Source organism: Chrysochloris asiatica, unplaced genomic scaffold (assembly GCF_000296735.1).
Source record: "Chrysochloris asiatica unplaced genomic scaffold, ChrAsi1.0 scaffold00048, whole genome shotgun sequence".
NCBI lineage: Eukaryota > Metazoa > Chordata > Mammalia > Afrosoricida > Chrysochloridae > Chrysochloris > Chrysochloris asiatica.
This window is the reverse complement of record NW_006408566.1, coordinates 2295211-2301787: the sequence shown is the minus strand read 5'-3', so window position 1 is coordinate 2301787 and position 6577 is coordinate 2295211.

Here is a 6577-nt window from a genome sequence, read left to right as displayed (position 1 = left end):
GGGAGAAACACGAGGCTTTCTGTTCCCTTAAAGATTTACAGCCTCAGAAACCCTGTACAGGGTCACTATGAGTTGGAACTGACACCACGGCACATAACCACCACCACCATGAGAGTCCTCAGTAGCCTGCCTTCTTACCTGTTGGATATGTCTGCCTGTTTGTTTGTCTACCTGCTGGACCTGCTTGCCGTCTGACCTGCCGATCTTAGTTCATCTCAGACATAGGACTCCCACTTCTACAACTATGTGAGCCATTTCCTTGATGCAAACTTCTTTTTATATATACTTATATAAGTTTTACTGGTTTTGCATTTCTAGAGAGCCCAACCTAAGACATCATCCTTATAACTCAAAGATCATAACATCAGTCTTACCCTTCTCAAGTGGTTGTAAAAGTTAAAGGAGACAAACCTTATTTTTGCGGATCTTGACTCAAGATGACTCATGTGACAGAGTAAAAGTGCTCCATAAGCTTTTCTTAGTTTTAATGTTCACAGAAACAGATTACCAGGTCTTTCTGTCATGAAGCCTCTGAGTGACTTTGAACCACCGATATTTCCTTTAGCATTTCAATGCAACATTGTACTACCAGGGTTCTTTCAAAGGAATAAACGGATCTGAAATTGGTTTCGGATTGGTTTTCTCATTGTACTTCAAAGTTCTACATCATTTTTACAAATCAACATTACTCAAAGCCACTGAGATTTCTTTCCTCTATCATCCTTGTCATTATCCTTGATTTTCATTGACAAACCATCATAGCTATTGATTCTAAGAATTGTTTTCATTATATTCATTACCAAGAAATTTCTAAGGTAAGAAAATAAAAAGCCTCTATAAGTTTCATCAACCTAGAGATGCTGGTCAGATGAAATATTAAAATGTGGAATAAAGGTAAGCCACAAATCCAAATGTCCAGCTCAGTGGACAACTGCAGCTGTGGAGAATAATAGCATGGGAGTGATGAGCATTATGATTTCAGCCCATTATTATTAGCAGCCTGATATACATAAAATATAAGTCAGAGCAGTCTGTTCAGTGACATATTTATCTTCAGAACATGAGGCATGAGGATGTTGTTCCAGCACTTAAGAAACAGAGGTGGTTAACGAGTAGTCTCCCAAGTGCTACATTCAATTTCTATCTCCTCATTGTAACAAAAATCTCATACTGGAGAAGACCATGTTTATTTTGTTTTCTACCATCTTCATTTCCTAATTCTCTGCACAATGCTTGCCTCATAATCAGATGCATATAGAAAATTTTATTGATTAGTGAATTGATTGAGATTTGCATTGCTGCATTAATATAGATGCCACCATTTCTCCTCGTTAAACTAGTTTCCCACTTGGGAAAGAACTATATTGAATTAATCTTTATATACCTTCTAACTAAGGAATCTGTTGCCATTAAGTTGCCTCTGGACTGTGACCCATGGCGAACCTATAAGGAATTCTGGTAATGTAGTGGTTACGAATCAGGCTGCTAACCTCAAGGTCGGCAGTTCGAAACTACCAGCTGTTCTGCTGGAGAAAGATGAGGTGGTCAGCTTCTGTAAAGATTTACAGCCTTGGAAATCCTGAGTAGGGTCACTATGAGTCGGAACCGACTCCACGGTACTTAACAACAACATAGGACTAAATAGAACTGCCCATATTGTTTCCAAAGCTGTAACTTGTATGGAAGCAGACTTCTACATCTTTCTCCCACGGAGTAAATGATGGGTTCCAACTACTGACCTTTTGATTAGCAGATGAGCACTGTGCTACCAGGGCTTCTGCCCTTTAACTAGGTAGATGCTTATTCTGCGAGCAAGTGGAATAAGAAAGGATGTCATATAAAGGGGAGTTGCTGTTGGCTACTTCTTTCCTTCTAGGTTTTAAACATATATTGTTGTTGCTAACTGCCATCCACTGGGTCCCCGACTCATGGTGACTCCATGCACAACAGAAAAAATGGTGCCAGATTTTATGTCATTCCCATGATTGGTTGTAGATTAGACCATTGTGATTGATAGAATCTTCAGTGGTTGATTTTTCAGAAGTAGAGGATATGCCTTCTTCCTAGTCTGTTTTAGTGTGGAAGTTATGCTGAAATATATTTAGCAACTTGCCTGCCTCCCCTGATGTTGTTGTTGTTGTTAAGTGCCATTGAGTCGGTTCCGACCCATAGCGACCCTGTATAGGGTTTCCCCTGATAGGTAGCTGTTTATGAGGGCGATGAAAACTCAGGTTTCCATCATGGAAGGTAAGATTTTTACTACTGAACTATCAGTGACCTCCCTAAGAACGTATAAGTGATTAATAAAAGATCTACAAAAGGGAAAATTTGTTTTTAAGGATTAAAACAGCAAAAGGAAGTGGTCACTGAAAAAAAGACAGGAACAGTTACAGATAGAAAAAAATAGACGAAAGACAAAAAAATTAATGGCCTATTCTGAACATAGACTAATTGATACAGCCAACTAAAGGTAACCCTGGAACAAATAGAGAACAAAAAAGAATGCAGGAAATGCACAAAGTCAAAGAAGTTAATGGAAAGTAGTAAATACAGCTTGTTGCTTTTAAAATGTCAGAGCACAAAGAAAAATTTAGAGTTAAGTTATGGGTTTCAACTGTAGAATTTAAAAGAAACAGCATGGAGACAATTATTGGAGTGTTGGTGATGTGTTTAAATGTAATTATGTGAAGAATATGGCAGTTTTGATTGTGAAAAGCTATAGTTAGGAATATAGGGAACTGTTTTTTCAGCTAAGTAAGTAAATTCAGATTGTTGGAGAGGATCCAGAAACTGCTGTGCATAGAATTTAAAGTTTGCATCTTGGGGACTAACACATTATATTTAGCCTTTAGTTAAAATGATTTTCCCCATACTTTTTCAGAGAGATTACATAAACTTTATTGTCATATTTGCAAAAAATCTGTCCAGTGATTTGAATGTTGGGGAGGGGGAGAATCAAGGAATATGTTTTCTATATACTTTTTTAACCTATGTAACTAACTCTTTCGTACAAAGATGAATTTTAATAATTTAACTCTTACCAAAATATGCTTCCTACCATTTACAAAAATGTTTTAAAAGTGAAAATAGTTAGACAAACAACATTTTGTATACCTCAGAATAGTTCATTTGTTGATTTAAACTTTAGTTCATCCTGAAATAAGAAACAAATTCCTTTCAATGTGTAGACACACCCACATTACTTGACAGACAATGGCAATAATAATTCAGTATCTTGAAATACTATTGTTTAAACCACTTTATATAAAACATACACATTAGAAAGGCACATGGCAGAATAAGCCAGAATCAACAGGAATGCAGAAGATAATATATGATTTTACTTTGATGTTATTGTTGTTGTTAACTATCATTGAGTCCGTTCCTATTCATAACAACCCTGTATGGGGTTTCTGAGAAGTGGTTGGTTGGTTTGAACAGCGACCATGTGATTATCAGTTTAGAGCTTATCTTACAGCACCGTACAAGACTCTGAAAAATAATATTAACATAAAAACAATTCAGGTCAATGTTTAAAGCAAATTAATTTTAATAATCGTAAAGTACATGGTCCACAAATTTTTAAAAAGATACAAATGCTGAATCGATATAGATGTTTCTCAAGGTTACTATCTTGCTTTCAAGTAATTACCTTCTTTGAAGACCACATTATTTGAATTGGTTCTATATTTATAATTAAATTTTTTTCTCCCATATTTATGTGCAAATCAATAGTGAATGCAATGGTTCAAGAGGATCACAGGATATTTTTACCTTAACCAAAAAACAAAATGAAACCCATGCCATCAAGTCAATTCTGACACATAATGGCCCTAGATAGGGTTTCCAAGACTGTAAATCTTTACTGCTGCAGACAGCCTCATCTTTCTTCAGCAGAGTTTCAGACAGTTGAACTGATAAACTTGTAGTTATTGTTGTTAAGTGCTGTCAAGTTCTGAGTCATAGTGACCCTGTATAGGGTTTCCAAGGAGTGGCTCCTTTGTTGTAAGAATAGCCAAAGTGCTCCTTAGAAGCCAGGATGTCAAGACTTTGTCTCTCATACTTCAGACATACTATCAGGAGGGATCAGTTACTGAAAAAGAACTTCATGCTTAGTACAATAGAGGGTCTGTGAAAAAGAGGAAGACTCCCAATGAGATTGATTGGCACAATGGCAGCAGTAAGCGTAACAGTGATTGTGAGGTTGGTGGCCCAGGACTGGACAGTGGTTTGATCTGTTGTACATAAGGTTGCTATGAGTCAGAACCAACTTTCACGGCATATAACAGCAAGAAAAAACAAACAAACAAACAAAACCCCACAACTCTAAAAAATAAACATGCATTTATGCATAGGTAAATAATTTGCATTGAAATTTTGTTGTTTTCTTTTCTGGGCAATATAGTAACTTGGGAGTTATGATAACTAAGAAATCATCCAACTTTGCCTGAATTATGTCCAACTATGTCTGGATTATGAGTAGATCATTTAATATTTATTATAGTTATGAGTACTATTGTTAATTAATGACCTCATTAATCTGATTTTTTTATATATAAGTCTGAGATATCTATACCATATTATCATTGGATTTAATACAATTTATCTTTTTTAAGTTCAAGAATTTGCTAGCATTTCTATCTGGCACATTGAAAAGAGACACCGGAGACATTTAATACATGAATAATGCTAAAATTAGAAGGTTATTATTAACCTGAAGTACAAGGGTTGTACAGTCTGTGCTCAACTATATACCAATACTTTTAAGTTAGAAACCACCTAGCATCATAGAAGAAAAGACTGGCAAGCCATTTCTATAAGATTACAGCCTTTCATAACTCTGTGGGACACAGTTCTTTGAAACGTGCTATTACCTTGAGTTAACTGGACAGCAATATTTGTTTGTTTTCTCCTCCCCTTGTGTCTGGGTGTAAATTGGTAATATTGATCTTGATTCAGGTTTAACAATTATACTACACATGAAAAGTTCAGACTAGCATAATCAATTGGATCTGATACATAATTGTGACCAAAAATTAATGTTAAAATGAATAATTTTATTTATAAAATTAATGTTTTGGGTAGTTTCAAAGCATTGACTACCTTGCAAAAAGTAGTTTTATCCTGTTTACTTTTTCTTTTTTTAAAAAAATAAACTCTTGAATGCATTTTTAATTAAGGGAGAAAGATATGTGAGTAGCAACAAATCCTTTTAAAAAATAATATTAAGAAGGCAATGCTGGAATAAGTTAAATTAAATGACTTTTTAAATGTTCTACAAGGAAAAAAACTCTTCAGCATCATCTCAACAAAATTTAGCCAGTATCATTGATGCCAAGATGATGAAATTTGTCTCATACTTCATATATATTATCAGGAGTGAATAGTCCCTGGAGAAGGACATCATGTTTGATAAAGTGGAGGGTCAATGAAAAACAGGAAGATCACCAGTGATTGGCTCCTTCTTTGCCCAGCCCAGATGCCTTCAGGCAGGTGAGTGCAGCCCCCTCCCCCCCCCAAAAAAAGTCCAAGGCTAAGCCCATAGTTTTCCCATAGTACGAGAGAAAGAGCTTGGCAGCCATGCATGACATCAGTCTCGGGGTCGCAGCCCTAAAGCTAACTTGTATGGGACCCTTTACTATACAGCAAGAAAAAATCTGGTCTGGCCTGACAGATAAACTATATGAACAATCTGTAAAACCCAACATCAAAGGATGCAACTATCTCAAGAATTACACTATGCACACGCAGATACCTAACTGACCTTCTGAGACAAAAATAGTAGACATTCTCTCTCCCATGAACTTCTCAGTATCTATCGGTGCACCTCTGTGGTGGTGACTAGAGGGGGTCCTGAGTGAGCGGACACCGCCACCCACTGATGGAGGCTTCTATGATGTACATGCAATGCCTGTGTAGCAAGGTGACTGGACAATCAGCCACAGTTTTATTTTTGTTTCAAAGTGGTGGTTTTTGTCTCTGCTTTTATATTGCTTCTGATCTTGGTCCTTTTGATCACAAATTTTTTCCTGGAGGTGGGAGTTTTTTCTCCCTATGTTACCCAAGAAGAGTCAGCAATTGTGGCCATATAGCCAAGCTACAAGCATACCCCATAATATTTCCCCATGAGACAAGACCAATAACATCTGCTAATCATTACATGTGAAAAAGGAAGCCTATCTCCTGATCATATCCACCAGGAGGCATCCAGTAAGCTTAATAACACAACAGCAAACACCCATTTAAGCATTAAAAACCCCACATAACCACTGGAAATGACAAACAAAAAATAAGAAAAGATCTCAAAACATGTCCCAAAACAGAAAAGAGTAACTGAGACAAATGAGCTGGAGCTAGACAAAGGCTCCCCAGAAGAGGCAGAGTACATTTTGGATTTGCCTGAGAAAGAATTCAGAAGAATGATATGGAAACAAATTCAAATACTCTGAAAAAGGGTGGAGGAAAACAAGGAAGAAGTCAAGAAAGTACTACAAGAGTAATCAAACAAGATTGATACAGCATCAGAAACAATTAAAAACCTGCAAAAAGAGATCCAGATGATTAATAATAAAATATT